The 16,374-nt window shown below is 44.3% G+C and overlaps 1 long non-coding RNA gene across 1 annotated transcript; it reads left to right on the top strand.

The window, feature by feature from the left end:
- Positions 1-1,861: 1,861 nt before the first annotated feature.
- Positions 1,862-15,563, top strand: LOC149124986 (uncharacterized). The gene is made up of 3 exons (XR_016212541.1): positions 1,862-2,262; positions 12,484-12,634; positions 14,109-15,563. It is a non-coding gene; the product is annotated as an uncharacterized LOC149124986 (long non-coding RNA).
- The last annotated feature ends 811 nt before the right edge of the window (positions 15,564-16,374 follow it).

Below are 16,374 nucleotides of genomic sequence, written 5' to 3'. Positions count from 1 at the left end.
ATATTTCCCAAAGGACAGCCCTTGGACATGAGAATCCTCTGAGGTTCTTATTAAAAATAAGGATCCCTGGACCCATACCAGAATTAATGAATTGGGAGCAAGGCCCTCAGGCAGTTTAACAAGTTTTCCAGGTGATTCTTGTTTCCAGTCATGGTTGAAATACTAAGAAGAGTCAAAGGAGATTTTTCAAAATGTAATTTTTATAGCAAGCTTTGTCTTAGACAAGTGGCTGGCTACATCCATATTACAGAGAAAACCTAGACCCCCTCCCCTTTCAGAAGAAAAGTATATGTTCAGAAATGTGAGTTTCCCTTTAAGAAAATAAATTAGTGGAAGACAATTGTTGACCGTATATCTTAAGCTAAAAGTGGAAAAGTAGAGAGTAAACATTTTGGTCATAAGAATGTATTCCTTGGCCGGCGCTGCGGCTCACTAGGCAAATCCTCTGCCTGTGGCGCCAGCACCCCGGGTTCTAGTCCCGGTCAGGGTGCCAGTTCTGTTTCGGTTGCTCCTCTTCCAGTCCAGCTCTCTGCTGAGGCCCGGGAGTGCAGTGGAAGATGGCCCAAGTGCTTGGCGCTGTACCCACATGGGAGACCAGGAGAAGCACCTGGCTCCTGGCTTCGGATCAGTGCAGTGTGCCAGCCGCAGCGGCCATTTGAGGGGTGAACCAATGGAAGGAAGACCTTTCTCTCTGTCTGTCTCTCTCACTGTCTAACTCTGCCTGTCAAAAAAAAAAAAATGGAAGAATGTATTACTTGGTTGCTCCAAAAAGCCCTGAATCCTGGGGAAAGAAGATAAAAAAAAAATCTCCTAGAAATACTAAGACTCACTCGTTTTTCCTGGTTAGGCAGTAATGCCTTCTGAGCCAAACCAACTTCAAGATCTATGTCACAAAACAACGGCTGGTATGGAAAATGCCCATCTTTCAAATTTGTATGAGTTAAGGTCAATGAAGACCCAATGCTTTCAAACCTTCTTCCTTAAGATGCATTATCCTAAAATGTTACATTGTCCAGTCCAAGTTCCTATACATAGATTTATAATTCTCTTCCCCATAAGCTTATGTGTTTAACAAAGACAATAAGATCGCTTTGATAAAAGCAAAACACATCACAACACTGTTTTTTGATTACTACCCCTGTGTTCGGGAACACAATATTTTCAAGGAACGTTTGACCACATGAGATCATTCTTGTACATGATAAATGGTTGTGAATATAGAAAAAATACACCTTTATATGATCAGTCACCGGAAATAGATCAGGGAGTATAGATGAAAAAGATTAGAACGTAAAAGAGTGGTTACCTCTGTTGGCATTAGCAGTGAATGTGGCTGGCCACTGTGCGTTTTTGTAATCTGAAAACTTCTAAAATGAAGTAGCCATAGCTTTATAACTTGGGAGAGCCCCCAGATGTGTTTATGAGGTGGGGGCAGAGCACTGGGGTGGTGAGCAACCTAGGCTGGAAGAAGCGAAACTTTTCCCTGTGCACAGCAAAGCCACAAGGGCCTCAACCACCAAACAGTGAGATCCTTGAGTTCAGCAACTGCATATCCTCATACCCAGATCTCAGCACCCGACCTGGCGCTGGCCCAGAGGCAAAACTCCCACGATGAGCTGGCCTCTGGTTCCTCGGAAATTTCTACACAGGGGTCTCACCCACCCGGCAGGGTCAAGATTTCTGCGGCTCCGGATTCTGCTGTTGAGAATCCACCTGTGGAGAACTGGCTGCTGATTCTGCCCGCTTCCCTTTGGAAGCTGATCTCCATCGCAGGCAGGACGAAGAGACAGGATTTCACAACCCGGTCTAAGGAGCTGGAGCCAGGGACGGCTGACCGGGTGTGCGGATCTAAGGAGCCGGCTTCTGTTCTGAAACGGAAACGTACACCATGGAACCATCAGAACAGCAGAGCTGCCTTCCTCCAGGGTCTGAATTCTTCAGCCATCCCCCCACCCCGTCCTGTTAAAATGCAAATACTCATGGGAGGTATGAAGCCCTTGTCAGCAAACACCTTGCTTATTGCTAACACCTGAGCTGACAGCTGAGCTCGAGTGCTTGTTGGGAAATCAGTTCCCAGAGAGGTGAGGATGTGGCTGTGGGGGCAGTCAGAGGACATCGGAAGGACCTGGGGGTGACTGAGCTCAGAATGTCACAGGATCTGGAGCTGGCAGCAGGTGCGTTGGGACTCAAGTATCAGAGCATTCTGATCAGGTGGTAGAGAAGGTTCCAGGAAGCCTGTGCTTCTCCAGCAGGAAGAACCAGGTGAGCATCCTTTCTGGCCTTTGCACCACCGGCCTTCCAGGTAGTTCCACTTTGTTTCAGCTCCCGCTGGGTATAGGACTAGGAGTAGAATATCTGCTGATAAAGGATTGTTTTGTGTTCGGGGTTCTGTTGTTGCTGATTCTGCTATTTTCATTCTGTGTGTGTGTGTGTGTGTGTGTGTGTGTGTGTGTGTAAAGTAAGATTGGTTGTGACTTTTTGAGTGACAATCATTGACTTTCAGAGTTTGGGCCCCCATCAAGGAGGGAGGCGCCTTTCTCTGAAGGGAGGAAGGAACCTCCACTGTGATATGGCCTTGACTAAACAAGTTCAGAGTCGGTGAACTCAAGGGGCTTCCATAGCCTAGACGGCTCATGGCAAGAGTCTCGGGTGATTGCTGACGTCATAAATAAGAGTGCCAATTGTTAAATCAACAACGGGAGTCACTGGGTACAGGCTCCCCACATAGGATCTCTGTTCTTAATGTGTTTTACTATGAAACTTAAAAACAACCCTACTAGTCAAACAATACCCTATACCTTGTGTGGTTGTGTGAGGGCAGCCTGTTGAAATCCTTGCTTAGTATATACTAAGTTGATCTTCTGTATATGAAGGTAATTGAAAATGAAATTCGATGAAGGACGGGATGGGAGAGGGAGTGGGAGAGGGGAGGGCCGCGGGAGGGAGGGAGGTTGTGGGGGGGGCACAACAATACAAAAGTTGCACTTTGTAAATTCACATTTATTAAATAAAAAAAACAATAACCTGAAAAAAAAGAGTTTGGGCCCCAAACATACACCTTGTTGAAATTAACAGGCAGCTACTTACACCCTCATCTTCTAGATGAAGTCGCACATACTGGCCGTCCCTCATTCCTCTTCAAAGATCAAAACCTCCATTTCCTGAGTATTTTTACAACTGTTCTCTGAAAGTCTTCTTGTTGTTCTTTCTAGAAATGCCATGACTAGCAAAAGATGCTGAATTTTCCCACTTTTGTATGTAATATTCGTCACCACGGGAGAGCTAACTGGCACTCTGAATTGAGTAAAATTCCCTGAACAGTCTTCACATACTTGGGGTTCAACAAAACCCAAAATGTGTTTTGCCAAAACATTTGCTTTCCTCTTCATTTTTTTCTCAAACCTATGTTTATTTCAAGGCACATTAAGTCCATGTGTTTTTAATGCATCCACATTCACTTCATTAAAATGCTACTCCATAATAGTTCCTCGGCATCTGAGAGGCCCAGGGAGTCTCTCTACTTTGAACCAGTAGGTGTACTGTGGCCGGCCCACAGGGAATGCTGTCTGCAATGGCTCACTTGAGCTCCTTCCCATATTCTCAGACAGCCTGGACAGTCAGGACCCAGCAGAGCACAGTCACTTCCCTGGCCCTGGTACCCGAGTGCCCCACCAACCTCTGCTGGTCACTGGCACCAGTTAGTAGTCAGAGGGTCTTGGACAATTTAGTGCCATATTCAGAATTGTTCAGCTGAATGAAGTTTAGCCTAAAGTTGCCTCAATACATATTTGAAGAATGGCCTGCCCAAAGGTTTCTCTGTACCTAGTGGATTGTAACCTAACTTGATGTTGCAAGCACAACAAAACCTCCCCTTGTCACAAGGAGCTGGGTCTCAGCCTATCATAAGCAGTCAACTGTTCAAAGCATGTTCAAATAAGTCAAATACAAGCTGTAACCAACTGGGCTATCTCTATGTCACCTCCTTTTTCTATAGGTCACTTTGTTTTCTCTGACTCTAAATAGAACCTGTCCATAGGGGCGGGGCTAAGTCATTCTAAACACTTCCAGTGGCTGATTTGCAAACTGTCCCTTACTCAATTAAACTCTGTTGGATTTGATATGTCTAAAGTTTTCCTTTTAACTTATAGGGATGCCATCCCCTGCATTTGTAAATCTTGATAATGCTGAGGATTCAAGGGCCAGCCCACAGACCTTATTAGACATGAATACTAGGGCTGATGTTTGTCCTAGCAGTTCAACTACCTAACCTGTTGAAATACCTTGATCCCATAGCCAAGTGCCTGGGTTCCAGTCCCACCTCCAACCCCTGCTACAGCTTCATACTACTGTGGAAGGTAACAGGTGATGGCTCAAATGGTTGGGTCTGTGCTACCCACATGGGAGATCTGGATTGAGTTCCCCACTCCCACTGTCAGGCTAACCCAGCTCAGGCCATAATGGGTATTTTGGAGTGAACTAGCATATAGGACTTCCCGTCTGTGTCTGTCTCTCAGTAACTAAATAAATAAATAAATAACATTTTTGAAGGCAGTATATAATAATTGACATTAAAAGAGTGTCATTAGGAACTGATCTGGTCCCCCAACTGTCACTATTTCTGTAGTGGTGGGATGTGAAGCAAACTTCTGGAAAAATCAGTGTGGACCTGGTGAAGTGAACTTGCTCAGTAAGTAGCAAGAGGAGCCCCTGATCCACCATGTCCTCATTTTGTTTTGGGTCCACTGCCCCACCCTAAACATGATTGTGTTTCTGAAAAGAGCAGGATACAGAAGCAATTGCAAAAGAAGGGTGTTTGGCATTGGTAGACTAGCTCGGGGTAGACTTTCCAAAATAAAATGCCTTACGCATGTTTCCAGAGGTTATCCACTTACTTGGTCTTACCACATGCCAAGCACTGGGCTAAACTCCTTATACATGTTATCCCTTTTAATCCTTACCACAATGTGCAGATGCTCAAAATGAGATGCAGAGAAAAGCAGCTTGGCTTGGGTCAAGCGGTAGAGCAGGAGAGTCCAGGCCTGAAGCCATTGCCACCACCACAGCGAAGACCTGAGCAGCACTTCTCTGGTGGAGACCAGCCCTGCAGGAAAGGCCATTATTCTCATAGGGCCTGAGTGAAAGGCAAGGCTAGGGAAAGGAAGGGGAGGGAACTGTCCGGGACCATTCAACCAACGGTAGAAGAGACTCGAGATTCTGTGGTCTATCTCCCTCCAATCATTTCATTATGAAGACAAAAAATGTGGGCCAGTGTTTGGCACAGCAGCGGAGACACTGCCTGGAACACCAACATTGCATATTAGAATGCCTAGGGTCAAATCCCAGCTCTGCTACAGATACAGCTTCCTACAAACGTGCAGTGTGAAAGACAGCAGGTGATGATGGTTCAAGGACTTGAGTCTCTGTCACCTGTGTGGGAGACCTGGATTGAGTTGGATTGAGTTCCTGGCTCCCAACTTCAGTCTGATTCAGTCCCAGCAGTTGTGGGCATTTAGGAAGTAACCATAAGATGGAAGATACCTCTGTTTCCTTCTCTCTCTCTCTCTCTGCCTCTTATTTGCCTTTCAAATAATTTTTCGATAAAAGAAAAAGAATGTGCTCTGCTTTGTCATTGTCCCTCCTAAAGTGTGGCTGGCTGGTATAACATCGTACTCCACATGTGGTTCAGCCAGCACCAAAATAGAGGGAAGCTGCCTGATCTCCTGCTCTCAAAACTTGATTAGCAAGGTCTCAAGTTTTAGTACTTTCCCAACCTACTCATTACCTGACAGCTCACTGGGCTACTGCCTCTGGTTGAGCTGCCAGTTAACAAATGTGCTGGATCTTTCCTTATCCACTTGCCTACATGTTCCTCCTCCTCTTGTTTTCTCATTTCCTACTTGCTCTCACTTTGGTTAGGTTAAAGGGGGTCTAAGCACATTTCCTTACTCTTGAGCTCTCTGCGTTGTGTGTGCTAGTTTCTTTCCCACTGGATCCAGTTACCCATGGTGTTGAAAATGCTTTCTCATTTGCAGAGAACCTAGACATGGGCGGAAAATCAGAGCTTCTTCTTGATGAGTCTCTGATTTTCTGTTGAGCTTAACAGCCCTCCCCAATTTTCTTGCTTTTCTCAATCAGTTCCTTAAAAGTGGTTCCTTTCTGGCCGGTGCCGCAGCTCACTAGGCTAATCCTCTGCCTGCGGTGCCGGCACCCTGGGTTATAGTCCCAGTCAGGGTGCCAGATTCTGTCCCAGTTGCTCCTCTTCCAGTCTAGCTCTCTGCTGTGGCCCAGGAAGGCAGTGGAGGATGGCCCAAGTCCTTGGGCCCTGAACCCGCATGGGAGACCAGGAGGAAGCACCTGGCTCCTGGCTTCAGATCGGCACAGCTCCGGCCATTGTGGCCATTTGGAGAGTGAACCAATGGAAGGAAGACCTTTCTCTGTCTCTCTGTCTCTCTCTCACTGTCTAATTCTGCCTGTCAAAAAAAAAAAAGTGGTTCCTTTTAATGCCCCTCGTGTTTTTTAGGAAACCAGCAGGTTCTGAGGCTGCATCCATCTGGCTTTGCTGTCATAGGCCATGCCAGGATTTCAAGTCCTCTCTGGGGAGAGGGGTCTCTTTCCACCTCTAGGCTGAGTTCCTTTCTAGCTTCTCAAAGAATATGCTAGAGAGGCAGGCTGCTTTCTTGAATCTTTCCCCTCTTCTATACTCTAAATTTTAGGGTCAGAATTTTGCCCATCTAAAGTCTTCCATACCTCTTGGGCATCTTCTCTAAATTTAGAGTCTCTGGCTATGGAGGCATGCAAACTTCTCTTAACTTTTTGAGAACCTGAGCTGGTTCTATGGAATAGTAGGCTAAGCCTCTGCCTGCAGAGCCAGCATGCCATATGAGCACCGGTTAGAGTCCCAGATGCTCCACTTCCAGTCCATCTCTCTGCTATGGCCTGGGATAGCAGCAGAAGATGGCCCAAGCCCTTGGGCCCCTGCACCCATGTGGGAGACCCAGAAAAAGCTCCTGGCTCCTGGCTTCAGATGGACTCCACTCTAGCTATTGCAGCCATTTGGGGAGTGAACCAGTAGATGGAAGAACTTTCTTTCTCTTTCTCTCTCTCTCTGTGTAACTCTACCTCTCAAATAAATAAGTAACTATTAAAAAAAATTGGGGGCCAGCGCCACGGCTCAATAGGCTAATCCTCCATCTGCGGTGCTGGCACACCGGGTTCTAGTCCCGGTCAGGGCACCGGATTCTGTCCCGGTTGCCCCTCTTCCAGGCCAGGTCTCTGCTGTGGCCAGGGAGTGCAGTGGAGGATGGCCCAAGTGCTTGGGCCCTGCACCCGCATGGGAGACCAGGAGAAGCACCTGGCTCCTGGCTTCGGATCAGCGTGGTGTGCCAGCTGCAGCTTGTCGGCCGCGGTGGCCATTGGAGGGTGAACCAACGGCAAGGGAAGACCTTTCTCTCTGTCTCTCTCACAGTCCACTCTGCCTGTCAAAAAAATTTTAAAAAAATTGGGGTGAACCTGCTTTTCCAAAGCTCAGATTATTTCTAATGTCTAACATATTCATTTACTGATAGGATTATTCAATCATAACCTGATCACACTTAAAAAAAAAAGATTTGTTTATTTGAAAGGCAGAATTACAGAGAGAGAGAGAGAGAGAGAGAGAGAGGTCTTCCATCTGCTGGTTCACTCCCCACATGGCTACAACAGGCCAGAGCTGGACCAATCCTAAACCAGGAGCAAGGAGCTTCTTCTGGGTCTGTCACATGGTTGCAGAGACCCAAGCACTTGAGCCATCCCCCTCTGCTTTCGCAGGCACATTAACAGGGAGCTGACTGGAAGTGGAGCAGCCAGTACTCAAACCAGCACCCATATGGGATGTTGGCTTCGCAGGCTGGGACTTTACTCATTATGCCAAAATGCTGGCTCCTTGAACACAATGTTGTCCAACGCTCATTACTTCAAGGTCCTATGTTAGTCTGTGTTATTGTTCAGAATTAAGACCTAATTTCCACTTATTGCTTCCTTTATGTGTTGAGGAAATGAACAGATTTAACAGAGGCTCCTCATGGAACAAAACAAGCCTTGAAGCAGATGTCCACGTATAGATCAACCTCTCTCTCTACCACGGGGTGCTACAGGGACGGATCTGTAATGCAGAGGAGTGACCCTTTTCTAAGAGGTGACAGGGTTATCAAATTTACTTCCTCAGTTACGTTTTCTTAATTTGTTTTCTTCCAATGAAAATAGCCCAGAATTTGGAAGAGATCTCGGTGCACAACCACTCTTGCCTCTTCTGATTATCGGGAATGCAAATACTTTCCTAACAAGGACACTGGGGCCACCAAACAAGGCAATAATTAGGCCAGGGGCCATGCAAGTTGGAAAAAAGTGGTACAAATGTTTGCAATTATTTTAACTGAGTAATTATGGCTCACCCTATTGGATGGAAACGGGCTACACCTGTCCTTGACAGCGTGCCAGGCCCAAGTCTTACTCTGCAGCTATTTGGAAAACTATAATTCACATTTCCACAGTAGATTATCAAGGCCCCAAACAAAGCATGAAGTAATAAATAGTGTGTGTGGTGGGGGGGACTTCTTGACGATAGGGAGGTTCCTTCATTTCCAGTATATACCGCCATGTGCTCCAATTAGGCTTTAGATAGTTAGGGAATATCAGCCCTCCTCTTTACCTTGCAGTGGTCTGGTTTTTGCTGAAACAAGAACGATCTCTATGTGTGAAAGGGGACTAAGCTACCCACAGACACAAATTAATGTATTTGTTTTATCAAACATGGAAAAACATGAAGAAAGATAAATTATTACATAACACACAACTTAAACTTCCAAACTTCAAACATAATATTTATTCTTAAGTATCCTTGTTAAGATGTCATCCATAATCCACATAATTCATCCATATGAAATGTTTTAAGAATTGGAGTATATTCACAGGTATGTGCAACTACTACTGCAGTCTAAGTTTACAATGTTTTCATCACCCCAAGAGAAGCACAAATCTGTCAGCACTGAGTCCCACCCCATTTCCCCAGTCCTCCATTCCACAGCCCTAGGCAACCAGTAACCTACCTTCTCCAAATGCACATTTAGATACTCTAGACATTTCCCACTAATGTATTCTTGCAGTGTGTGTGTGTGTGTGTGTGTGTAATAAGCTTCTGGCCTCTTCCACTCAATATAGTGTTTTCAAGTCTCATTCATACCATAGTGTGTATCTGTACCATATTGCCTTGCCCTTTCAGAATATTAGTGCATTATATGGACATGCACAGTTTATTTGCCCATCATCAGTCTGAAGTGGTACCAAATTTTTAGCATCATGAACATTCGTGTACAAGGTTGTGGAGAGATGGATGTTTTCATTTCTGTTAGGTATGTTCCTAGGATTATGATTGCTGGGCCATGTGGTAATTCTGTTTAACACTTAGATGAACTGTTTCCAAAATGTTCCCAAACACCAATTCCAAAATGACCATACCATTTTATATTCCCACCAACAAATTTATAAGAGTTCTAATTTCTCTACTTCTTGCCAACAACATTTGTTATTGTCTGTTTTTCTGTTTTACTGAGGTGTGTGAAATGGTTCTCATCATGGTTTTGAGTCATATTTCCCTAATCAACAAGGATGTTGATCATTTCATTCATGTGTTTGTTGCCATTTGTATATTTTCTTGGAAGGAATATTTATTCAATTGCTATGTCCAGTTTTACTGGGTTTTCTATTACTGAGTTTCAAGAGTTCCTTATATATTCTGGATACCAGTCCCTTATCAGATAAATGATTTGCAAATCATATTTTCTCATTATGTGGGTTGTGCTATCACTTTCCTGTTTGTATAATTTTCAGTGCAATTTAGTTCAATAGTTAATTTATGTATTTCAGGGGTTGTTTTGCTTTTGCTTTTTGTTTTGTATCTAAGAGACCATTGCCTAATCCAAGGTAATCAAAATTATTCTTGTATTTTCTTCTAAGTTTTATACTATTAGTTCTGAAATAAGTTTTATACTATTAGTTCTGAAAGAAGTAGTCCAGTTTCATTCTTTTGCATGTGGATACATAGTTATCTCAATACCATTTGTTGAAAAGATTATCTACCATTGAATTGTTTTTGCACCCTACTTAATATAATATGTATGTGTGTGTGTGTGTGTACCATAGATAGAAAGATATATAGATATTTCCATATGCCAGCACTCCACTGTCGTTATTACTGTAGCATCATAGTCAGTTTTGTAATTCAGGAGTATGAGTCTTCCAACTCTTTTTTTTTTAAAGATGGTTTTGGCTATTCTGGATCCCTTATGTATGCACATAAATCATATGATCAACCTTTTAATTTCTTTAAGGAAATAGGGCTCTTTGGATTTTTATAGGGATCATACTGAATCTATAGATCAAGTTGGAAAATACTGTTATATTAACAATATTAAGTCATCCAATCCATGAACATGATATATCCTTTTATTTATTTATATCTTTAACTTCTTTCAGCAGTGCCCTATGGTTGTCTTTGTACAAGTCTTGTACTTCTCTTGTAAATTTATTTCTAAGTATATTATAGTTTTTTAAATGGAGTTACTTTCCTAATTTGCTTTTCAAATTATTCATTGATAGTGTACAGAAAGACAACTGATGTATTTTTTTAATATTCATTTATTTATTTATTTGAAAGTCAGAGTTACACAGAGAGAGGAGAGGCAGAGAGAGAGAGAGAGGTCTTCCATCCGATGGTTCACTCCCCAATTGGCCACAATGGCTGGAACTGTGCCAAACCAAAGGCAGGAGCCAGAAGCTTCTTCCCGGTCTCCCACATGGGTGCAGGGGCCCAAAGACTTGGACCATCTTCTACTGCTTTCCCAGGCCATAGCAGAGAGTGGGATCAGAAATGGAGCAGCTGGGACTCAAACCGGCACCCATATGGGATGCCAGCGCTTCAAGCCAGGGCGTTAACCCACTGCACCACAGCGCCAGCCCAACAACTGATTTCTATATGTTTATCTTTTACCTTGCAACTATGTTGATGTCACTTGTTCATTTTTGAAGAATTATTTAAAGGAACATTTAGCGTTAGCCAGGTACAAGTTCATACCATCTATGACTAGGAATTGTTTTACTTCCCTTCTGACTTGGATGCCTTTAATTCAATCTTCTTATACAAAAGCTCTCACTAAAACCTGCAATACACTGTTGGATGCAGGTGGTGAGGGCAGACATTACTGCCTTGTTCCTCATCTCTGGGAGAAGCACCCAGCCTTTTACGTTAAGTGTGATAGTAACTGTGCACTCATCATGGATGCCCTTTACCAAGTTAACAAAGTTTCTTTCTATTCTCAATTTGATGTTTTTATTGTGAACGGGTGTGGAATTATTTTAAATGGTTTTCCTATATCTATTGCAATGATCATGTAGGATTCATCCAGCTTTATTCTACTGATACACTATATCACATGGATGGCATTCCTGAGCCAAATCTCACCTGCTTATGATATTCAGCCTTTAAAAACTATTCCTGGGATGTTTTACTTATATTTTGTTGGGAATTTTTGTGTCTATACTCACGTGAGGTATCCATCTACAGTTTATTTTATTGTGATATTTTTGCCTGGTTCTGTTATGAAGGCAATCATAAAATGAGCTGATAACTGTTCCATTACTTTTATTTTGAGGGAAGAGGAAAGAGTCTATAAAGAGTTGTCCTAATTCTTTTTTTATGTTTCATAGCATTTACTTATAGATCCATTTGGGCCTGGATTTTCTTTGTGCAAAATTTTCCAATTATAAATTTAATCTCTTGCTGGCGCCGCGGCTCACTAGGCTAATCCTCCGCCTAGCGGCGCCGGCACACCAGGTTCTAGTCCCGGTTGGGACGCCGGATTCTGTCCCGGTTGCCCCTCTTCCAGGCCAGCTCTCTGCTGTGGCCAGGGAGTGCAGTGGAGGATGGCCCAGGTGCTTGGGCCCTGCACCCCATGGGAGACCAGGAAAAGCACCTGGCTCCTGGCTCCTGCCATCGGATCAGCGCGGTGCGCCGGCCACAGCGCGCCGGCTGCGGTGGCCATTGGAGGGTGAACCAATGGCAAAGGAAGACCTTTCTCTCTGTCTCTCTCTCTCACTGTCCACTCTGCCTGTCAAAAAAAAAAATTAATCTCTTTTATCAATCCAGATTTTCTATTTGCTCTTAAGCTGGTTTCAGTAGTCTTTGTTTTTATAGCAATTTTTCTGTTGTCTGTCATCTAATTTTTTGCCATTTAACATTTACTTAATTTGTTGTTGTTATTGTTCTTACTTCTCCTACTAAAACTATGGACAACTGAGGGTCATTCTCCCCTTTCTTAACAGTAAGCTTTCCTTGGATACCTAACATGCTAACAGTGCATAATAATACCTTGTCTACATGTTGCATTGTAATTTGCTCTTCTATAATAGTTTTTTTTTCTTTGCTAAAAATCTGCTGGTCTGCCTTTTTAGGGTCTCAGGGAAAACCGACTGCAGCCAGCATTATAACTGAAACCTGTACAGATCAACTCAGACTGACAGGAGAGTGTCCTATGGTTCATTATCATGTGGAATAACACACCTCCAGAGATGCTTGGTAGCCATCTTTGAACATGCTATATATGTATGTAGAGGCGTGATTTCTTAATGTGCATGCTCACAGAACTTTTCCCACTCATTCCCTTTGCACCTGTCATGTTCTCGCACTTGACATCACTCAGGTGTGCCCCATATATCCTTACACCATAAATTCCCAAACACTTCTCTCAGCAGGAAGATAGAGTTGAGTTTTGATAGCATTTGCCCCCTCTCCTTTCAATACTACAATAATAAATATTCTCTTTTGCAGCAAATGAATTCGGTGTTTTTCTAATAATACTGTACACATCAGTGGGTGGGCCTGTTGCACAATAGCACCAGTAGTTCAGATCCCCTCAGTGTAGGTTTTGATTATGTTTATTGCATGCCATACACACACACATCCTTATAACTTTAATTTTAATCAGTTCTGCTTATGCACCTCAGAAAGCAGGGATGACATCGCTATGGAGCTCAATTCAGAGCACATGAAACAAGTGATACATTTTGTATCAAAGGGATCTCATGATGCCAATATTCATTTAGCCAGGAACTGCTCTTTCTAAGCTATGAGCTGGATCATCTTTTAATGTTTACATCCATGTTTCGCTTTTGCTACATTTTATGGAATAAGAAAATTCATGTATACATCACAGGTTGCAAAGAATCACAAAGTAGTGCTTTTTCTGTTTTTATTTGCTCATTTATTTTTACTATTTTATTTTTGAGACATACTCAAAAGTGAAGAGAAATGAAGGCAATCTGTTTCCACGGGTGGGAGTTCTCCACTTGGTTGTTCTCAGCACTCGCCTACCTGAAGCCAGACCTCTTCTTATGTTGAAAAATAATCATAGCACTCAAAAGCTAGGCTCACACAAGATTGAAATACATGACAGCTATTTCAGCAACTCATATCATATAAAGTTAGCCTAAGGAAGCATCTGGATTACTTCTAGACCTGTATTCTGAGAGATTCCTTCCAGAGTCATAAAAAATTAAAGGCAAAACTTCTCACTGGAAGAACAAAATGCACTCTTATCATTTACCAGCACGGAGCAAGCCAAGGATCTTCCGTGTTTTTAAACATAGCATTTAGCAGTGAAGGGATATTTTCTGAGACCACAAATCCAATCAGACAGCAATTCTGTCCCTGTGGTTGCAGTGGGAGCCACATATCCTTAGCTCCTAAGTTATGCACTGAGGGACCCTTGGACCATCTCAGCTGGGGTTAATACCAGCCCACCTAGTCTCACTTATTCAGTTATTCAGTTATAAGGGAAATCTCCTTACCTCCCCCACCACCACCAATACCACATGGGTTTGACTTCTGGCTGGAAGTCTTCCCATTTGGCTCTCTGAGGCATTGAGAATTAGTCGATGGGAACTTGAAGTAAAGGAGTCTGGCACGGGTCACCCATTTTCACCTAGAACTCTTTGGGTACTAAATTTTTTTTGTGTGTGAGATTTCCAAGCTGATTTCATGCCACGAGTTTTTATTTTTGTCCCCTCCCCACCCCTAGGAAGGAAGAAATTTCAAAGCACAGTTTAGAAGATGCCAATGAAGCTTCTGTGGAAAACCCAGAAGGAATTTGAAGAGGAAGAGCCCCGAGACCCTTCCCCCACAGGACCAGATCTAGAGAACATTTCCCAGGGGTCCTTGCTCTCACTCCACTACACACCAACTCAGTCTCTCTCCCAACTGTGCCCTGAGTCCTTGCCCTCAGACGAGAAGTCAGTGTCACCACCTGAGGTTGGCTCTTGTCACCCCCAAGGGACTCCCAGAGGAGGCTCTGCCTCACTTCTGCACCCTCCTCCTGCCATGTAGAAAAGCATCCCACAGGCTTGTGGGACCCAGGCCACAGCTGTGGAACCTTGTTCCGATCATGGGCTCTCATCATGTGTGCCCCAGCACCCACCATCAGCATCAGCACCCAGGGGGGCACTTGGTAGAAATGTGGAACCCCAGACCTACTGAAGTGGAACTTTTGCTGTTACTTAATAAGATCACCCTGTGACTCCCATACAATTCAAGATTTGAGAAGGACCATTCTGGGGTAGTGGTTTCCCAAGATACGTGGACACCAGTACCCCTTGGTAGTCATGTGGAAATGCAGATCACTTTGCTCAACCTCCAGGTATCTCACTCAGGAAAACTGGGATGGAGCTTGAGAATGGTTTTTACACAAAGTCCCCAAGTGAGGTCGATTCTGCTGGTCTAGGAAAAACACAGTCCGTGAGGAGGACTCCTGAGAATTCTTCAGAACCTGCAACAAGGATTTGATCTGCAAATCAATATAAATATCTCACAATCTGCTTTGCCACCTTCTCCTGTCACCTGCTGGAAACCTGTTGACCCGGATTCCATCTCCCAACATCTCCCAACTCCCCTCACCTTTCCCTTGCAATGTGTCCTCTCTTGCCCTCTGCTGGACCACAATGGTGGCTTGCAAAGCTCTGTCTGACCTGGCATCAATGGAACAGACTTTGCACCTGCTCTGCCTTGATATGCCTCCCAGTGAGCCAATCCCTGGTCTGTCTGCTGCTGCCCTCCTGTCCAAGGCCCAGCCATTGGCCCCTTCCCTCCAGGCGCAGCCATTTTACAATTCTCCTAAAGAGGAGGCTGGGCTCGGGCTCTGCCCTCACACACTTCCAAATGTCCTTAGCATAGCCAGTTGGACAGTTTGCAAGAGATTTTGATCTCTGCCTGCTGTGGTTTGAATGTGTTTTCCAAAGCTTAATCCTCAGTGCAATGATGTTGGGAAGGAGGGCTTTGTAAGAAGTAATGAGGTTAGGAAATCTCTGCCCTCATCAAGGCACAACAGCCTCATCTTGGGAGTAGGCTAGTGATGGGAAGAGTTGCCTTGCTAGACAAGCCAGCTCAGAGTCCTCTAGCTTCCTTTCTCTCTCCAGCTTTCTTACACCTCCCTCTTCTGCCATGGGATGATGCTTCAAGAAGTCCTTGCCAGACACTGGCACCTCCATACTGGACTTCCCAGCCTCTAGAAGTCTAAGAAATAATTTTCCCTATAAATTACCCAATCTGTGACATTCTATCATTGCAGCATAAAACAGGCTACGACGTGCCCACAGTGTAAGGTTTTTTTTAATTTTTATTTTATTTTATTTTTTGACAGATATAGACAGTGAGAGAGAGAGACAGAGAGAAAGGTCTTCCTTCCGTTGACTCACCCCCAAAATGGCCGCCACGGCCAGTGCTGCGCTGATCCTAAGCCAGGAGACAGGTGCCTCCTCCTGGTCTCCCACATGGGTGCAGGGGCTCAAGCACTTGGGCCATCCTCCACTGCCTTCCTGGGCCACAGCAGAGAGCTGGACTGGAAGAGGAGCAACCGGGACAGAATCCGGCACCCCAAATGGGACTAGAACCTGGGGTACCAGCACCGCAGGAGGAGGATTAGCCAAGTGAGCCAAGGCACCGGCCCCCGCATCATAAGTTTTAACATAATTTTGGCCATTTGTAGCTTTTCCAGGAAAGACCAGAGCCAGAGATGGACATGACTGGGAATATTGACTGTCATCAATCAGGACTCTGGGATAGAACAAGGAACAACACAGATGAATCTGGAATGCACAACACTCCCGCCCTAGTAGGAGGAATAGCAACCTAGTAATAAGTACATTCATTGTGTGGGGAAGGAGTAAAGCAAGGGAAAGCCCAGAAAGGAGGTTACTATTGCATGCTAACCTACGTAATAAGGGAAGATCCTCTGAGGTGTGAATCTGGAGAGACCTGAATGAAGCGAGAGCCAATCTCATGAAGATATAAAG

This window comes from Oryctolagus cuniculus, chromosome 8 (assembly GCF_051225735.1).
Source record: "Oryctolagus cuniculus isolate XC-2025 breed Fujian yellow rabbit chromosome 8, ASM5122573v1, whole genome shotgun sequence".
NCBI lineage: Eukaryota > Metazoa > Chordata > Mammalia > Lagomorpha > Leporidae > Oryctolagus > Oryctolagus cuniculus.
Note: the sequence above shows the minus strand (reverse complement) of the source record. Positions and strands in the feature narration are given on the sequence as shown.